A 20,182-nucleotide genomic window follows, 5' to 3' on the forward strand; every position below is an offset into this window, starting at 1 on the left:
TAGTGGACACAACAGGCTAAAAATAAATATATTGCAAATCTCTATGTTAAAACAAAGTTTGCAGTACGGCAGTCTTTCTCCAAGAAGCAAACTAAATTATGCTCCGCTATTGACTAAATATAAGGTAAAAGGATAACAGACAACAAATGCATCGTACTTAAGGCCACATATGTATAGCGCTTCTGTGATGACTGAAAAGAAAAACCTGAAGCGCGACATAAGGACGCTAAAAAAAGTCGAGGGGCCTTAATGTTGCCCAACAAATCAAAAAACGAAAAATGTAATATAGAAATTGGTTAAAAACGTTTTTGGTAGCAAGGGAGCAGGAGCGGGGTGAACACATTCTGAAATTAATATGTCAACACAACGCAAGAGAAATATGGTCAATTTGAAATAAAGGATCATTAATTCAAGGTGAAAGACTGTCAAATTGTATCCCAAGTCACAGATGGGCACAACACTTTCGTGAGGTAGTTAATATCACTGACAAGCCAGTATCCAGACAAATACCATCGTGTGATGAAGAATGGAATGTAGTGGAGTCAGAGGAGGACATCTTGTTGGCAATCCAACAGCTGAAAAACTCATGCGGAAAGAGAAAAGCAATCACTGGTCGGGCTTCATAGTAGAGCTGTTTGAACTGATCGCCTTAATGAAACAGATACCAATGTCATGGCAATCTGCACTAGTGGTTCCGGTGTTCAAGAAGGACAGACGGGATGATCCAGCAAACTATTGTCCAATTGCCCTTCTCGACACAATTGGAAAGATTTTTGCCACCCTCCTACAGATAAAAAGTGACAGCGTGGGCCCAAAATTCAGGGCTAATGGACTGTAGGCAGACTGGCTTCACAAAAGGTGTCGGAACCAAAGTAAATCTGGTGCTATTGATATTGCTAAAACTAGAGGCCATGAAAAGTAAGCGCAAGTTGTTTCTCGCGTTTGTAGATATGCGACAAGCGTTCGATACTATAAATCGCGATAAAATCTGGGCAAAATTTTCTCTGTGGTCATGTCCTTTGTCATTACTACATCCGTTGATGGCTCTTCACGACAATACAAAGATCCAAGTCTGAAGAAATGACTGTGGGGAACTTTCTGACGAACTTAATACCAACAAAGGGGTCAAACAATGTTGCCCCTTAGCAGCAGTGTTATTTTAACTGTATATCGCTGATATTCTGGCAGCACTTCAAAAGGTTCACTGTTTTCCACCAAAGGTGACTGGCCAGCCAATAAGATGCGTAATTTACGCCGACGATATTGTTTTGATAGATTCCACCCAAATTGGTCTTCAAAGGCTTTTAACGTGCCTCCAAGAATATTTGAAAACAAATGACTTGGAGATCAATGAACAAAAGACGAAGATAATGACAATTGGCGGTTCTGGGAAGAAGAAAGACCAACACTTTAATTGGACAGTACAAGGAAAGACAATTGAAAAAGTAACATCAATCCGCTACTTAGGAGTAATTGTCAACATCTCAATTAAAGAGTGGGAATGGTCACTGGACTTGAAACAAAGGATGACTATGTTCTCACTCCATGGAGCGAAGTTGCACGCTGAATATGGCAAATTCACATTGTTGCCAGTCTTGCAATTTTGTAAGCAGAAGGTGGTCCCCTCGATAACATTTGGTGCCGACCACAACATCTGGTCATCCTTAGAAGGATTGTTCTGGAGGCGTGTCTTGAGACTGCCAATGAATATTTCAACGACGCATAAACTAGGTCTCGATTCTCTCTATGGTACCGTTCGTTGGCGTTCGATTTCGGTGCTAAGAAACATGCATGTATCGGACATGGCACCTGCCTACTGGATTCTAGAACCTATGCAAAAATATCCTCATTTTGGTATTCTGGCACTCTGGATGTGCCGGAATAAAATGGCAAATGGTGGTATTTCATCCTCAATTAGCGAAGAAGAAATTGCAAATTTGGAACTGGATTAAGAACAATGAAAAACAGTGTACTAAAGACATCATTATACACTGGATGGGCAGCTAATAGTTTAGATCAACTGCCAAAATACTTGAAACAATTCCCCTCTAAATATCACCGCAATCAGTTTTTGAGGTTGCGGCTAAATGCATACAACACAAAAGAAGTGCTGTGGTTAAAACAGGATAATGATACGGCTGACAACCAATGCAGATTCTGTAAAAATGCAGTGGAATTGTCAAAACATGTGATCACTGAGTGCGATGAAATAATAAATGAACGCTCATTGTTTTTGGGGAAATATGCACCTTTAACAAATAATTTAGATGATTGGTGGTATACTATGCTTTCAAGTAACAATGTTCGTCAAACATGTGCTGTTGTAGACTATTTAGATAAAGTCTTGCAGAAGGATGTGGAGTAGATGACACTGTTTGAGGGTGAACTAAGCTAAAACTGTCTGAGTAATAGAATTTGTATTGTGGACAAGAATTGTTGGATTTTGTTGTTTGTCTGGAGTTAGGTATGTTGGTCTGTCTGTTCTGTGGAGAGCTCAGTATGTTTGTTGGAACATAGTATACAAAGTTTGATGAGGTAATTTTGTTGTGTTTTATAATAAAAGTTTGTAAAAATAAAAACCAAAGGGAACACAGGTTAGAGTGTAAGCAAGTAATCCCAAAATCACAACTGGCATCATATAGTTTTGACCCAGCCCTGGAAGCCTCAATCTATTTCAGGAGCGACAAGAGTCATTTGCAGCCCTTTCTCAATTCCCAGGTGCAAACCGCCAGGAAGTGTTCCTGTTCGGAAGACATGCCTTCCCTAATTAGGGTGACCAGACTTTCCGTTTCTTCCGGGACTGTCCCGTTATTTGGAAGATATGATAGGTTATTTATAGTGCGCTTTATACCCAGAGGTTTCTAAGCGCAGACCCGGAATCAAACTTTTGATATGCCACGTCGTCTTGCTTCCAAGGCGAGCACGTTGCCACTGAGCTATCCTCCCGAGACAGGAGCTGAATCCACCTTTGTCAAGATTATGTTCCCATTGGAAACTGCAGTGGTCCCTGTTTTTGGTATTGGGTCTTCATAGCTGGTAGGCAGGAATGCACAATCTCGCACAGAAGAAATGCTGCAGTTTACAACTCAAGATAGTGTTAGTTTTGTGATGAATTCATTATAATATGTGTTTCTTTGAACAGTAACACTTAAACCCCCTTCTCCTCCAAAAGCTACTGAGGTGTAGTGCCTTGGTGGCCACTTTCAAGAGTCAGTCCGACTTTTACGTTTGTTGCCCTGTCCCAGTTTTTTTACTTTTTAAATCTGGTCACCCTACCCCTAATGAATACATCTAGAGATGCTCAAAGGATGGGCACTGACTGACTGACGTGTGCCCAGTGGACTGGAACAAGTGCTGCCATCCAGTGCCAGAAGTGTACCAAAATAAGCAGTGGAACTGGGAGACCAGCGGGGGACATAGTAGGCAGGAAGGGAGCAACATGTAACATATTTTTCGTCGGTTGCAACCATGGTGTCTGAAAGCCAATCGAGTTGAAAGAGATTTCAGTTTAGCTGTAACTGCTATTGGGTCGTAAAGTAGTGAAGTGTGATTTAACTTCACAAAGAACAGTTTACGCAATGGTGGTGATGGCTACAAAAAGTAGTGGAACTTTTAATAGTAAAAAATAAAATCAGTAGAGTGCCGCTGCCCGACTGTTCCTGCCCACTTTGAGCACTGCCACCATCCACGTTACACAGGATCTACCAACAGACCCTTTTTATTCATGTGCAGTTCCCCTACACCACACCGACCAAAACATCTTCCTGGCGAGAAGGAGGACTCAAGTGTTGCAAGTTTCTTGTGGCTCTCTGTGGGTGATAGCCTTCTTTTCAGTGGCGTCGCCAGGAATCAAATTTAGGAGGGGCACAGATGGGGCCAAATACAAAAGTAGGGGGGGCACAGACAAAAGTGTGAGGGCCGCCTATGAAAGGTAATGTGTGACGTCACATGCACTCCTGCAGAGAGGCTTTTGTGCACACCCACACCCCACCAGAATGCAGGCACGAAACCATTCACTGACCAATGGCCAATCATTAGTAGTTTTGTGCGCTACATTGTGATGGGAAGGGCTGCAAGCTGCTCTGCACACTATGGAGGTCGCTGTGCAGAAGCCGGGCAGGAACACCGGAGAAGTGGCGGAGAAGTGGCTCCTACTCATGTTCACACCGATGCCAGAATGCATACCAAGATCACAGCTAGCTTTGAGACAGAAGGAGAGTATTTGCCGTGTGAGATGCAGACATTTGCCTGAGTGAGTGTCACAAATAACACCGCGAACAAAGAACACGGTCAATGCTTGCCATAGGTAAGGGGGTGCACAAGGGGGGCCAGGGTTTCAGAGGGGGGGCACAGGTCCCCCCAGACTCCCTAGCAACGCCACTGCTTCTTAGGTGTCCCGACTGACCAATAACATACTTCATGACCCAGCAGAGCAATCTTGGTCTCATTCGCTCAAGACCTGTCGAGTACCCACAGCGACTATATAAAAGAAAAACACAGATTGGCTGTTTGTGCTGCAGCGGCCTCCACCATACCACCATGGCGAGCCGCGCGGGACGCAGGGTCTGACTGGGGCACAAAATTGGCTGGGGCACCAATGAAAAATTGGCCCACAGTCGCAAATGTGAATCCATTCCTTTTTTTGACAGATTTTTAATGCAATACCCAAGGGGGCATTTTTTGATCAAATGTGTTTCAAATTGTGCATTTTAAAGAGTATTTGTTTAGTAACATTGACCAAAACTAATAGGTGTAATGGGGAACTAATTAATCCAGCGTGCCCACTTTGGCCAAAAAACAGGCCCACTTTGACCAAAAAACAGGCCTACGCTGGCATGTTGGGCCTCCAATTCGTGCATTGCACTATTGCCCTGTAGGCCAATACGGGCCTGGCCGAACGGGTAGACACAGATTTCGATAACTGCTATGTCTATGTTTCCATTGCCCTGTGACTAAAGAGACCTTTTAATAACTCATTAAAAGTACCGTCGGCTTTCCGTAGATAACAAAGGCTGAGCACAATGTGACGTGAAGGCATGTAGGTTCAGGGCTATTGATATGTCCTTGCATTAGTGCAAAGCTAACTTTTTAAAAAGTGAAAAAACGAACAGATTGAAAATGTGGTAGAAGGAGTAGAAAAATAAAAACATGGTTCACGGGTGGCGGGCTCCCACTCTTTTCCCTGTGTTTAAAATGAAGGCGGAATAAACGATAGTATCTCCTCCAGAACCCCAAACCTGCCAGGCAGGGCCACATGCTCCCAGTACTTAGGACACCAGGCAGGCGGACCGGAAGGCCGGGAAGAGATTCAACTGGGCGCGGCAAGCCTCTGGCTCACCTTTCCTCACAGACTACACGATTACCATGCAAACACATTGTGTGCAGGCACTTGGGGCTTCAGGCAGGCAGCAGGGTGGAGGCTACACTCAGCCCAGCAAACAGTCTTACTGACGTAGCTGACTTGGCAAATCTTTACTCCACAAGGCGCGCAATGAGGGACATCAGCTCTTCTCATCTTCTTAGCAAAGGAGTCATCATTTTTTCTCCTCCAGGTGCTGAGCAATATATACTAGGCCATACATGAAAACTTATTGGAAACCCCCTAATCATGTTGCTGTAGGTTTCAAGTCCAAAAGCTGCCATTTACGACTTCCCAAAACTGAGATAGACTCCATTTTACCATGAGAGACCACTGAATCACAATCTTTTCACCCCCAAACATTGTCACCCCACACTACCCATCACAAGATAAAACAGAGCTCTTATTTTTGGGGAGCGCTCTGTCTCCTTCGTTACCCTCCCTTCTTTCTTCAACGAAATGGCTGCTGATAAGTAGGTGCAGGTTTCCAAATTAGGGTTGGGTAAGCACGAGCCAAAAGCAGCTCCTGGGAGTCCAGCATTAACCAGTCACCAGGAGCTACCATTGGAGAACCAGGAGCTAGTACATAGCGTTCCACAAATCTAACTTCCACATAAGATGCACAAATGTAATTGTGTCCATTGTTTATAACCTCTTTTGCTTTAAATGTTGTATAGATGTATCCCTATGCGTCCTAATGGTTATTTATTGATTTGACCAAATGTGCAGAGTTCAATTCACATAGATGTGTTTGTTCGGCACCAGTTGGCCTGGTGAGCCAAAAGTAGCTCCTGGTAGCGGTTGCTGTCAAGCTAGCCAGGCTCTACTAGGCTACATAGCTGCCAGCGCCCCTCAATTACAAACCCTTATACCCTGCATCTGGAGCCAACAGTCTGCTTCCATCCCTACAAGAATATTACTTTATCAATTAACAAAAGGGTGGAAAAGTAAACACCCAGATGGTCTCTTTTCGGTTTGCCCTAAATGTGATATTCCAGACAAAGGTCTGCCAATCAAGTTCATTCATAGGATCAGCTCTGCTGTGATTAGTCGGAGACACACGTGTGTATGGACTTGAATTAGAACCTAAATACAATTTAGAAGCAAAATCTAACCAAACTAATTACAGAATTCCATGAAAAGGTATTGTGCCTCACCTTGCTAGCAGAGTTGCCAAGAGGGCTGGGTGTCACTACAAGTCTCCTAAATCTTGGCCTGGGGAGGCTTGGGGAGGATCCGCTGGATACCCCCACCATGCAATTAGCAGATGTTTGCATCTCGAAACATCTTCACCATAGACGCTCCTACCCTTTAAAGGGAGCCTAGGAGCAGCATTCCCACAGGGCCAGCTGCACCTACGTGCTTGTCACCCCTCCAATGGGAACAGAAACCTGATATAAATCCACAGGTGGAAAGAGTGGGGCATGAACCAGGAGACAGAATGAGAGCAATCCATCAGTCACATTCCAAGGGCTCCACACTAATATAGTTAAAATCGAGAGGCCACATCAGTGCTGTACGTCCATGGGTAGGGCACATCAGCCATTAAACATCCCAGTTACCTAAAACGCATAATAACAAATTGTGTTCATCCTTTAGACCTATTGTAGCAGGTACTGACAGTATAGTTGATGCCTTAGCGACTTGTCTTGACTGATTGCTGCAACCTATCGTTCAAAAAATGTGTTCATATTTACGAGATACAACACATTTTTTGAACTTTTTACATGACTTAGAAGACATAACTGAGCATTGCACACTCTGCATAATGAATGTTCAGAGGCAGTATACAGCGACCCCCATGATGAAGGCATAGAAGCAATTGAATGGGTTTTACTAGAGGAAGAGATTTTCCAGCTAATAAACAATTGGTTACGGAGCTTCTACAAATAATTTTGTTAAACAAACTTTCGTTTTGTGGGAGTTTTTTAACTTACAGACTTCTGGAACATCAATGTGGTCAGCTGTAGCCTCAGCATATGCTACCATCCTTATGCACCATTTTGAGAAGAAACTTAATTTGGACAATCCAATTTGGTTGAATAAGATTCTAGCTTGGCGCGTTATATTGATGAGATTTGTGGCATCTGGATTGGTACTAAATCGGAATCGGAATTGGATGTCTTTTTGAGCCATCTTAACTCGATCCATTCCTGGATCAAATTTACCCTGGAATTAGGATATTTCACGTTACACTTTTAGATGTCAGAATCAGCTTCAATAATGGTGTCTTTGACACTACTATCTATGGGGAACCTACAGATGTAAGTAATATACTGCATTATACTTGTAGGTGGGACAAAAACTGATATACAAATGGATATTTCTTCTTTGTGAAGGGTGCAGTGAGCTAAAACGTGATTGTAGACCCCCCGAGTGGAAGACATTCCAGAGAACAGGGTATTTGACCAATGTTCATTCTCAGTAGAGGGGCTCCTACACTCCTTTTCAATTTTGTAAAGCTTGGGGTTTCACCCTAAGTAACCATTGGTAATCCAGACGTAGACCCCTGCTCACTGTGCCTTAGAGAGGTTCAGCTTCACCTCACCAAGGAGGCCCATCAAGGCCGAAACACATCTCGGAGGTTGCTGATGGTACTCTTGTTCAGAGGAGAGTTGCGTAGCATTTCTGTGCTGGGCTGCCCTTGTGGGTGGGGCAAAGACTGATATGCAAATGCATGTATCTCCTCTTTGGAGGGTGCAGAGAGCTAAAACGTGGTTGTAGACCCTGCTTAGTAGAAGAAATTCCATAGAACATGGAATTTTACCCATGTTCGTTCTCAGTAGTGGGGCTCCCATACTCTATTTCAATACTGCTTTATACTAGCTTCCATCCACACTCGGTAATCAAGAGCTAACGATATAGCCAATTTTTAAGATTCGAAAGGATTATCTCTGACAACTCCGGTTTATGAGATAGAAAGTAACAGATTGACAGGTAAGTGAACTGCTAGAGGCTATCCTTTAGAGGTAGTCTCAGAAGCTTGTACTAAGGCTTCGATAATCAACAGAAAAGTTGTGTTGGCTACAAATTGGAAGGTACTACATGTTGATCTACAACTCAAATGTTATTTCTAAAACCACCTATGATGGCTTAAAAGAGAGGATGTAATCTAAGGGACATATTGGTTAAAGCAGAAAGACCTACCCAAAATATTCAAAGTACATTGACTAAACATAAAACAGACACCTTTCCATGCTTAAACTGTAGAAATTGCGGCAACAGAAGACATCACCCATGCACAGGAAACAAAAATAATTAAGAGACACTTCCAATAGCTCAAATGCTATCTGTGCCATAAAATGTCCCTGCAGTTTATTGTATCAGGGACAGACAGACAACAAGAATAACATGAGAAAGGTAGATAGAGGACAAATGGAATATCAGGAAACACAATCAAAAATCACTGATTGCATGCCATTTCTTAGAAATTGCACAAATACGCTTTATGATCTTGGAAGTCATACACACTCTCGCAAGAGGTGATAGTACATCTAAATGACTGGCCCAACGGGAGTTACACTGCTATAATACTCTTGATACCCTGGTACCTAAAAGGCTCAATGAGGAATTCCCTGTGTTTCAGTTCACAGAGAATTTGGGGCGGAATATTGGGAGGATCAATGAGCTGCCCCACTGAGTATTTTTTGGCTACTCCCATGGGCAAATGGGCATGCAAATTTATGCCACTTTATCATTAGGAGCATCATGGGCAAGGAAAGTTTGGCATAAAATCCCCTGGCTGGCATACGTCAAGGAGTCCTTGCGCTCCAGCAACATTCAGGTTCGGTTTCCCCCAGATGCAATGTTGTCACCCATTCAATTGAGAGTCAGTAGGCAGGCTCTATACCAAGGGGTACAGGAAAAGAGGGGGAACGTGGAATGTGCAACCTAATCTGAGAGTCAACCGTGGTGATAAGTGGGGCGTCTGACATCCAGCCCTACCTTTTGTGCAGCCCAAAAAAGTAGAACAGGTGGCTCATAACACAGGGATAAGCAAGTGTTGTGAGCACAAGGGTTTCCTCATTTTTTTTTAAGGGGGCTGTGGTATGTGAGGAGAGATACAGCAGAAAAAAAACGTACATATACCACTAGCTACCCACCTCTAACACACCGAAAGGTGGCTACTTGTCAGAAATTTACCTCACAGTAGGAATTTCATAGGATTATATATCCCACCATAGACAAAGAAATGTGTTTAGCATATTTTAATTATTATATCAAACAACATGGTAAAATAACATAAAAAAACCTATTTCCAGCGTTTGTTATTTGTAGAAACACAAATGGGCGGAAGAAGCAGACACCAAAACATTTGCAATGTACAATTTGTGTGATGTTAGTAATGGTGTATTTTGATCGCGTTTTCAATTATACAACAACATGGTATAATAGCGTCAACATTTGAATATGTTTCTAGGGAGAAGGACAACACTGTTGCAGTTTAAAGCTCGTCAGTAAAGTCCAACGCCCCGTCTTCAGGACGCGATAGTTTAAAGAAACACATTACACTGGCAACATGGCGCCTATGTGTCAGTGTGGTGACCTAAAAAGATAAATAAAAATTGTTTTACTCAAACATGATAAAAACGGTGATGGTGGTGTTTGTGTGCATACAAAACAAGTAGCCAGGTTGCTAACCTTAAAAGTGATTTCTTTTGGTGTGATGGGCAAAGCGATTGCATGAATCAATTTAATTGAGGCGGCAGACCAGTCCGTCTTAAGAATTCAAGCTGTTAATCAATACGTACATTTATTTAGATTTTTGTTGAAACAAGTAACATATTGAACCAACAATAGTTACATTTTGATATATGAATCAATCATATTTACCACTTTATGTGTAAGGCAGGGATTTTTGTTTCAAGTCCTGCAGAGAAATGTCAGTGGTGTACCGAGTTTCTATGGTATTCCGGATACTACATGTCCCATAATGCATCATGGAATCTAAAAAAATGCGAAAAGCCTTTCAATTTCACAGGTTTCACCTGATTTACGTTTCTTTCAAGCATTTAAGTGGCAGGGAGTAACACTTACTTGGCCATAATGATCCCCAAGGCTGTCTTGCATTGTTATATTTTGGGTTAGATATTTTAAACCACTCGCGTGTCAGTGAATGGCTCTGTGTGGGAGACAAAGGCACCAGAGAGTACAATTAGACTCGCTGTACGTTTTTGAGCAACAATCAAGTGTGGCATGGATTTCAAAGCAGGCTTGCCTGTCGTGTGTGCATTCGCCTTCACAGAATCGCTTTACCCCGTGGCTTTTTCCTTGGTTGAATACTGGTGTAAGCCAAATGTCATTCGTTGACATCGAAAGAGGACTGCCAAGTCCAGTTCATTCGTGTGTGTAGTAGAGGAAGGACTTTCCTCAGTATTAGAAAGGGGTCGGCCATTTTTGAGTGTATATGGATCCTATGAAGGTATACTTAACACTGCAGTAAATAATGATCTGCTTGCTAGTTCTCAGTAAGGGGGTGTGTATAGTGTGTCAAATACATTTTTTCTTATAGAGCAAATTTGTGCACACAATGGTTGTGCATTATATGACAATTTTAGACAAGGCATCACCCTCCAGCAGACATAATAGACATAAATGGCAATGGGATCATATTTCATTAACCCCCCACTGATTGTCTGAGCTATTAGTGGATAAACAGACTCCACTCTATGGCAATATTTAGACTGGACTGTATTGAGATTATAAATCCATTTCTGCTCCATTTTTTAAGGAACAGATCCCTATTCCCTCCCCGTGGAGCCTTGGGGATCATTATGGCCAAGTAAGTGTTACTCCCTGCCACTTAAATGCTTGAAAGAAACGTAAATCAGGTGAAACCTGTGAAATTGAAAGGCGTTTTGCATTTTTTTAGATTCCATGATGCATTATGGGACATGTATCCGGAATACCATAGAAACTTGGTACGCCACTGAAATTTCTCTGCAGGACTTGAGACAAAAATCCCTGCCTTACACATAAAGTGGTAAATATGATTGATTCATATATCAAAATGTAACTATTGTTGGTTCAATATGTTACTTGTTTCAACAAAAATCTAAATAAATGTACGTATTGATTTACAGCTTGAATTCTTAAGACGGACTGGTCTGCCGCCTCAATTAAATTGATTCATGCAATCGCTTTGCCCATCACACCAAAAGAAATCACTTTTAAGGTTAGCAACCTGGCTACTTGTTTTGTATGCACACAAACACCACCATCACCATTTTTATCATGTTTGAGTAAAACAATTTTTATTTATCTTTTTAGGTCACCACACTGACACATAGGCGCCATGTTGCCAGTATAACGTGTTTCTTTAACCTATCGCGTCCTGAAGACGGGGCGTTGGACTTTACTGACGAGCTTTAAACTGCAACAGTGTTGTCCTTCTCCCTAGAAACATATTCAAATGTTGATGCTATTATACCATGTTGTTGTATAATTGAAAATGCGATCAAAATACACCATTACTAACATCACACAAACTGTACATTGCAAATGTTTTGGTGTCTGCTTCTTCCGCCCATTTGTGTTTCTACAAATAACAAACGCTGGAAATAGGTTTTTTATGTTGTTTTACCATGTTGTTTGATATAATAATTAAAATATGCTAAACACATTTCTTTGTCTATGGTGGGAGATATCCTATGAAATTCCTACTGTGAGGTAAATTTCTGACAAGTAGCCACCTTTCGGTGTGTTAGAGGTGGGTAGCTAGTGGTATATGTATGTTTTTTTTCTGCTGTATCTCTCCTCACATACCACAGCCCCCTTAAAAAAATTGAGGAAACCCTTGTGCTCACAACACTTGCTTATCCCTTTTAGGACGACCCTTCTGGTCGGTGGAGCATAATTCACATCATGGAAAAAGTTAATTATATATCTTTTTCTGAGGATTTATACAAAAGATGTTTGGAATTACCTTCAATCTTAGGTCCATCCCCAGGACCAACAACAGCAGTAACAGCCCCAAAAAACACAAATAATCTTGATCTCCTGACCCAAAAGAAAAAAAAGCTGATACGCACTGAATCACACGGCCAACTTATGGTTGAATACCTGAGGGCCGGAGTGATCCCAGAGGGCCTTCAGGTCAAAAATATCCCCCGCGTCTTTCTGTATAATCCGAAATTTATGGGCACCTTTAGCGGGGTAGCTTATGCGTTCCAGAGACTGGGTGATATTAGTCAGCTGAGGAGGAGTCAAAGAAACAAAAAGAAGACCTGGATACTTTAGAGAACAAAATTAATGATGAATCTGCCATTCCAGACATAAAAATACTATTGGAAAATATAGAGGACGAAATGAAAAAATTTAAAACATTTACCTTGGACAAAAAGATATGGAAGTTAAAAAAAGATGTACTTAACTACAAGGAAGTGTCCACCTATCCCTATCTAAACCCAACCTTTTTTCAACAACAAAATGCCAACCAAGTGGGAGGGAGGGGTCCATCCAACAATAGAAACCGTGTAAATAAATTCGTCACTTTCTCTAACTCATCCAACAGCAGTGACTCTGATTCCTCTACAGCACAACCCTCTACTAGCCGTGGAGGCTTAGCGCAATGAGGTGCCCAACCACAGTTTTTTCAGGGACAGGGGAAACGCGGGAAGAACAAACAATGGGGCAATCGCACGATGCCGACCAGACAGTGGCAACCGCCACAGAACAACTGGTAATCCCGGTTTTCAATCTTAGTTCCCACCATCTCACTGAGACAGAAACCAGTGTCTTAAGTAAGGGACTATCCTTTGTTCCAACCAAAGCTGCCGATAAATTTACCACTGAGGCACAGATGAGAAATTTCTTCAGACTGATGAGGCTCAAGTATTTTCTCCGCAATCCGAAAGAGGGGCTGACTCCAGACGATAATATATCAGGACTTAAATGTCCTTCATCTTTTACACCAACATCAGCCATGATCTCTCCAGAAATTCTCACTTTCGAAAACAAAATAATAAGAGAATTAAATTATCTTTTTAAAAACAAAAACCAACAAAAAGAAATCTAACACAAGCAGAGCGAAGAGCTCTAAAAAATCTCGAAAGCAATACCTCCTTTGTAGTGAAACCCGCTGACAAGGGGGGGGGGTATCGTACTGTGGGATGTGAATTTATACAATCTGGAAATTGAAAAACAGTTAGATAACCAACTCTGTTATCGGAAACTTGTGGGCAACCCTACTACGGGATTGACTGAAGAAATTCTGAGCCTTATGAAACATGCACACGATCAAAAGTGGATCTGTAAGGATGAGCTGATCTTCTTGGCTAGACCCAATTTGACAACTCCTGCCTTTTACTTATTACCCAAAATACATAAGAATGCGATTCATCCACCTGGTCGCCCGATTGTCTCAGCTATAGGCTCATTGTTGGAGCCCTTGTCCATCTATGCAGACTCCTTCCTGAGACCATTTGTGGCTAAGATGAAATCATATGTGCAAGACACTACATCTATGATACACATCGTTGCCAGTCTACACCCAGGGGCCGATGACATCTTGGTCACCCTGGATGTAGAGTCGTTATACACTAACATCCCCGAGAACCACTGCATTGAAGTATTACATCAATATCTAGAGACAAGAGCTGACCGTACAGTGCCATCCAATTTTATCATCGAATGCGTGAGGCTGGCACGGACATAAAACTTTTTCTTGTGTAATCAAACCTTATACCAACAAAGGCAAGGGACCTCAATGGGTGCTACATTTGCACCAGACTTAGCAAATTTATACATGGATCACTACAAATCTAATTTCATCTACACAGCGACTAATCCCTTCCATGAACACATTAGTTCATGGCATCGTTACATAGACGATGTGTTCATGCTTTGGCACGGAAGCCAGGACCAACTAGATCTCTTTTTAATATGGCTTAACAGCCAAACTCTAACCATCAAATTCACTGTGTCATCAAGCACTGACAATATAGCCTTTCTTGATCTGAAAATCCTCAAAAAGGATAATCAACTGGGGACTACATTATTCAAAAAACCCACAGACAAGAATACGCTTTTATTGTTCAGTAGCTTCCATCCGTCTAGTCTACGGGAAAATTTACCCTACGGACAATTTCTCAGAATCCGACAGAACTGTAGTGAATTGGCTAACTTTAAAATCAAGAGCCAGTTCTTGAGCGAAAAACTAAAACAGAGACAATATCCTCGGAAAATAATCAAGAGATCTATGAAGAGAGCACGTAACGCAAATCGCGAAGTGATCCTTCAGAAACACACAAAACCACAAGATGATAGAATTACATGTGTCTCATCTTTTTCGCCCCTGAGTAATGACCTAAGAAGGGTGATACTAAAGAATTGGAAAATCATTCATACCGATGATTTTCAACCAAGTTGTCCTAGATTTGCCTTCAAGCGGATGCCGAATCTGCGGGATAAATTAGTACACACTTACCCTATTAACAACATTGAGACACCCATTCAATCTACATTATGGGGACTGCCACCAGTCAGTGGTCATTATGCATGCGGACATTGTTCAGTCTGCCATTTGACCAAGAATTTGAAACAGATTGATCTGTATGACAGGCTATGGAAATACCAATCCTTCTCAAATTGCCTGACTAAATGGATGATCTATGGGATAAAATGCCCTTGTGGGTTAATCTATATAGGCAAAATGATCAGGTCAGTGAAATTACGAATTGGCGAACATCGCTCAGCCATACGGAATGGTACTCCGGATAAACCATTGGTGGCCCATCATTTACAAGCGAAACCACATGCGAAGATATATTTTGGTTTGTTATTGAGACATCTGAAGCTCACCCACGGGGAGGGAATAGGGATCTGTTCCTTAAAAAAATGGAGCAAAAATGGATTTATAATCTCAATACAGTCCAATCCGGTCTAAATATTGCCGTAGAGTGGAGTCTGTTTATCCACTAATAGCTCGGACAATCAGTGGGGGGTTAATGAAATTTGATCCCATTGCCATTTATGTCTATTATGTCTGCTGGAGGGTGATGCCTTGTCTAAAATTGTCATATAATGCACAACCATTGTGTGCACAAATTTGCTCTATAAGAAAAAATGTATTTGACACACTATACACACCCCCTTACTGAGAACTAGCAAGCCGATCATTATTTACTGCAGTGTTAAGTGTACCTTCATAGGATCCATATACACTCAAAAATGGCCGACCCCTTTCTAATACTGAGGAAAGTCCTTCCTCTACTACACACACAAATGGACTGGACTTGGCAGTCCTCTTTCGATGTCAACGAATGACATTTGGCTTACACCAGTATTCAACCAAGGAAAAAGCCACGGCGTAAAGCGATTCTGTGAAGGCGAATGCACACACGACAGGTTAGCCTGCTTTGAAATCCATGCCACACTTGATTGTTGCTCAAAAACGAACAGAGAGTCTAATTGTACTCTCTGGTGCCTTTGTCTCCCACACAGAGCCATTCACTGACACGCGAGTGGTTTAAAATATCTAACCCAATATATAACAATGCAAGACATCCTTGGGGATAATTATGGCCAAGTAAGTGTTACTCCCTGCCACTTAAATGCTTGAAAGAAACGTAAATCAGGTGAAACCTGTGAAATTGAAAGGCTTTTTGCATTTTTTTAGATTCCATGATGCATTATGGGACATGTAGTATCCGGAATACCATAGAAACTCGGTACACCACTGAAATTTCTCTGCAGGACTTGAAACAAAAATCCCTGCCTTACACATAAAGTGGTAAATGTGATTGATTCATATATCAAAATGTAACTATTGTTGGTTCAATATGTTACTTGTTTCAACAAAAATCTAAATAAATTTACGTATTGATTTACAGCTTGAATTCTTAAGACGGACTGGTCTGCCGCCTCAATTAAATTGATTCATGCAATCGCTTTGCCCATCACACCAAAAGGAATCACTTTTAAGGTTAGCAACCTGGCTACTTGTTTTGTATGCACATAAACACAACCATCACCGTTTTTTATCATGTTTGAGTAAAACAATTTTTATTTATCTTTTTAGGTCACACACTGACACATAGGCGCCATGTTGCCAGTGTAACATGTTTCTTTAACCTATCGCGTCCTGAAGACGTGGCGTTGGACTTTACTGACGAGCTATAAACTGCAACAGTGTTGTCCTTCTCCCTAGAAACATATTCAAATGTTGACGCTATTATACCATGTTGTTGTATAATTGAAAATGCGATCAAAATACACCATTACTAACATCACACAAATTGTACATTGCAAATGTTTTGGTGTCCGCTTCTTCCGCCCATTTGTGTTTCTACAAATAACAAACGCTGGAAATTGGTTTTTTATGTGTTTTTACCATGTTGTTTGATATAATAATTAAAATATGCTAAACACATTTCTTTGTCTATGGTGGGAGATATAATCCTATGAAATTCCTACTGTGAGGTAAATTTCTGACAAGTAGCCACCTTTCGGTGTGTTAGAGGTGGGTAGCTAGTGGTATATGTAAGTTTTTTTTTCGGCTCATAACACAGGCAATATTTGACTGCCTATAGTTAAGGGGAAATGCAGAAAAGTGTCTGAGCTTCCCAAATGACCCCTGCTTCCCAGCGTGTGGGGCTGCGAGGGAAGACCTGAAGCACTTTGTATTGTTTTGTCCGGCATACGAGGATGTTAGACAGTCAACCATCCTGCAGGAGTTCATGTTCACAAATATCTGCCTATATAGGCCAGAATTACTCTTCCTTTTGACGGCGGAATCAGTGCAGACTCCCTGGGCCCTTTTATCCTATTTGAAAAGAGCTATGTACCCGAGAAAGGGGGTTTTAAGTGAATAGAAAATGTTTGAACCGTCACAAGAAACGTGGTCTTAATAGTTGCATTTTTATCTGTAATATGTTTTGACATTGGTAATGCAGTGTTTCAAAGTGTGATCTAATGGCTATTGTCAATCATTTATATGTGTATGTGATGCTTTTTGTGTTTAACGGATATTTTTAATCTCGATACATTTTTTGATTACTTGAGTGAATTAAACTTACACTACTTCATTTAAGATCCCTCAAGGTTTTCTACATTGATATTGTACAGATGTCTAACTGGGCTTCCGGTGTACTGTATACTGATCTTCCAAACTAGGTTGATACTTTGGATTATTTTAATTTGCGGAATTGTTTTAGTCTATTTTCTTCCTTTCTTAAACAAAGAATTTATTGATAACTGGCTAAATTCAGATGTTTAGGACTTTGAATTTATTTCTCTGATATGTTTATTTAACAATGTTCTGTTTATTTTATATTACAACGTTGATCTTTTCTCAACCGTTAGAACTTGCTAATTTTGAGAATAATTCCATTCCATCATGATATGATCAATACAAGTTTTTTTAAACTACGTTACTGAAATGGTCAAATTCTTACTATGTATATTATGTTTTTTGAATACCATTACAGATTGTGACTATCATAGATATTTCAAGCTAATTTTTTAATTTTTCTATATTTTTAGCCGTTGTTTCTCTCCTCTTTTGCTTTTACTTTTATTACAAAAATCCCTTTAACATCAATTCACTAATTTTCATCATCCTTTTTGAACCGCACTATTTCAGCCTTCTATACATCCCGACTCTTATGTAGCGATTTTTACTTTTGTTGACATGATACACTTGTTGCAGGCATGCTACACTGAATTTACTATGCAATGATGTAATTACGCCACAATTATGTAATTATGCTTCCTTTGGTGACTGAGGCTATTTCAAAACAATTAAATTGCCCGCCTGGATGTTTTTCAACAAGCTAAGGGGATGTCTTTTCTCATTTCGAAAGTGTACATTTTCTATGGAGTCTGCAGACTCTACATCTTTCCTTTACAGCATTTATATTTACTTAATATTGATCCCTCTTTTTTGTAGAATGTTCCACTTTTGAATGTGAACGAACTCATTTTCTGGCGGGTGCAAATTACACACAGGTACATATTGAATTTTTTTCTTTTAAACGCATAAGTGTTTTACAGAATGTATTCACGTATATACGTTTATCAAAACCTTCATACGTATCAGTAAAAGATAACATTGCATATAAATAACATAAAAGTTAATGATTTAAAATTCATATACAAAATCTGGTATTTCCTAGCTTCATAGGTAATTCAGAAATCACACAAGATGTAATCAAAAGAATCTAAGCTGCTACTATTAATCACATGGTCTTAAAGTGCTATTACATCATTCAAGAAATGTCTGCCAGAGCTAACTTGTCAGTGGCATATGTCGCCCTCCTAAAGGTGTTTCTCATAGGAGACTGTTACATGCTTTTATAAAATGAAGTTCTGCCAAATAAACATTCTGTTGTTCACCATTTATACACCACTTCATCAGATAATAAACAAAACCCTTTCTGAAGATGACCTAAGAGCTGCCTTCTAATAACAAGGGCTCCCTCAGAGTCTAGGAATAAATGTCTCCAGTTTTCCATGGGGCCCTCTATTTTGCATAAACAAAATGTTCAATTGTTCCTAGGGATTCCCCTTCTAGGGCCCCAGGCATCCAGAGTACAAAACTGATTGAGTCTAAAGCGCAAAAAAAATGATGGTAAAAAGGATGGGTGGTCGCTTTAAGTAGGTGGTAATGTTCCAATTTGCATCATTATTTAACCAAGTTGAACTCTTTAATTTTGCATTTTATCCTCGTAGGTTAGGATGTGAGCAAGTCACTGTTGCCCCCTACATCTACAAAGGTAAACATTCAAGTATTATAGAAATAGGTTCACACCATGCAACTTTTGCTGGTTAATACGATAGCCAATTACTTATATAAGGAGGTTTTCACTAGATTTAAAATGTTAGCTAGCATTACCACTCTTTTTGTCAAAACGTATGAGTAAATCGATTAGATACCCAATTCTAATGTGAGAGGAACACAACTTGGCCGATTTAGTACTTTTCTTCCAGATTGTACTCTCTATATAGTCACATTTTTCTTTTCATTTGGAGTATCCCTAAAATCGATCCCATACAATAGAGACATTTTTGTCTATACTAGGATAAAAGGAGAATTAGAGTGAACCTGGAGTCTTTATTTTCTTAAGTTGAGCCACCAGCATTGGTATTTTCCCCCTTAATCTTGCCCTGGTGTCCCCCACTTTTATGATGTTGTTGATTACATAACCCAAATAAGAGATTGTATTACAAATCTGGATGGGGTCCCTATACATTTACCACTGCCCCCCCCTGATATTAAACTTTTTTGGGAAAATCATTACTGCCTTTTCTTTATGCTTATTCTCAAATTATTAGAATGGGAAAACTCCTCCATTTTAGTAAGACTTTTCTGCAAGCCAACACTGGTTTGATCAAAAAGGGTAACATCTGCCAGTGCCAGATAATTCTAGTGGGGATGGCCAATTCCGGGGAAGAAAGATTGAAGGCTATGCAACTCTTTCCCCAAATCACACATATAGAGATTGAAGAGGCAGGGGGATAACAGGCACACCTGCCTCATCCCAACTCTAGTGTTTATTTAATCAGTAAGAGAGCCTCCCACATTAATTCTGATGTGCACTGATGTGATGCTGTGCAAAAGCATCATTGTTTTCAATATTCCCCTGCGATATTTAGGGCCTGCAGTTTTTTCCACAATGGGTGTCGATCAACACAATGAAATGTAGCATGTAGGCCCTTAAGAGGCCACGTACAGTGTGTCCCCATCACTGTTAAAGATTTGCTCTCGACAATGTAATCATAAGCCCTTTCAGGTCTGTCCCTACTCTGTTCCTAAACTCTGTTTGAAAGATTGATAATATGTTGTCATTTGTAGCCCAGGGTGCGAGTTCTTCTAAGATTAAG

This window comes from Ambystoma mexicanum, chromosome 2p (genome assembly GCF_040938575.1).
Source record: "Ambystoma mexicanum isolate Mex_15411 chromosome 2p, UKY_AmexF1_1, whole genome shotgun sequence".
NCBI lineage: Eukaryota > Metazoa > Chordata > Amphibia > Caudata > Ambystomatidae > Ambystoma > Ambystoma mexicanum.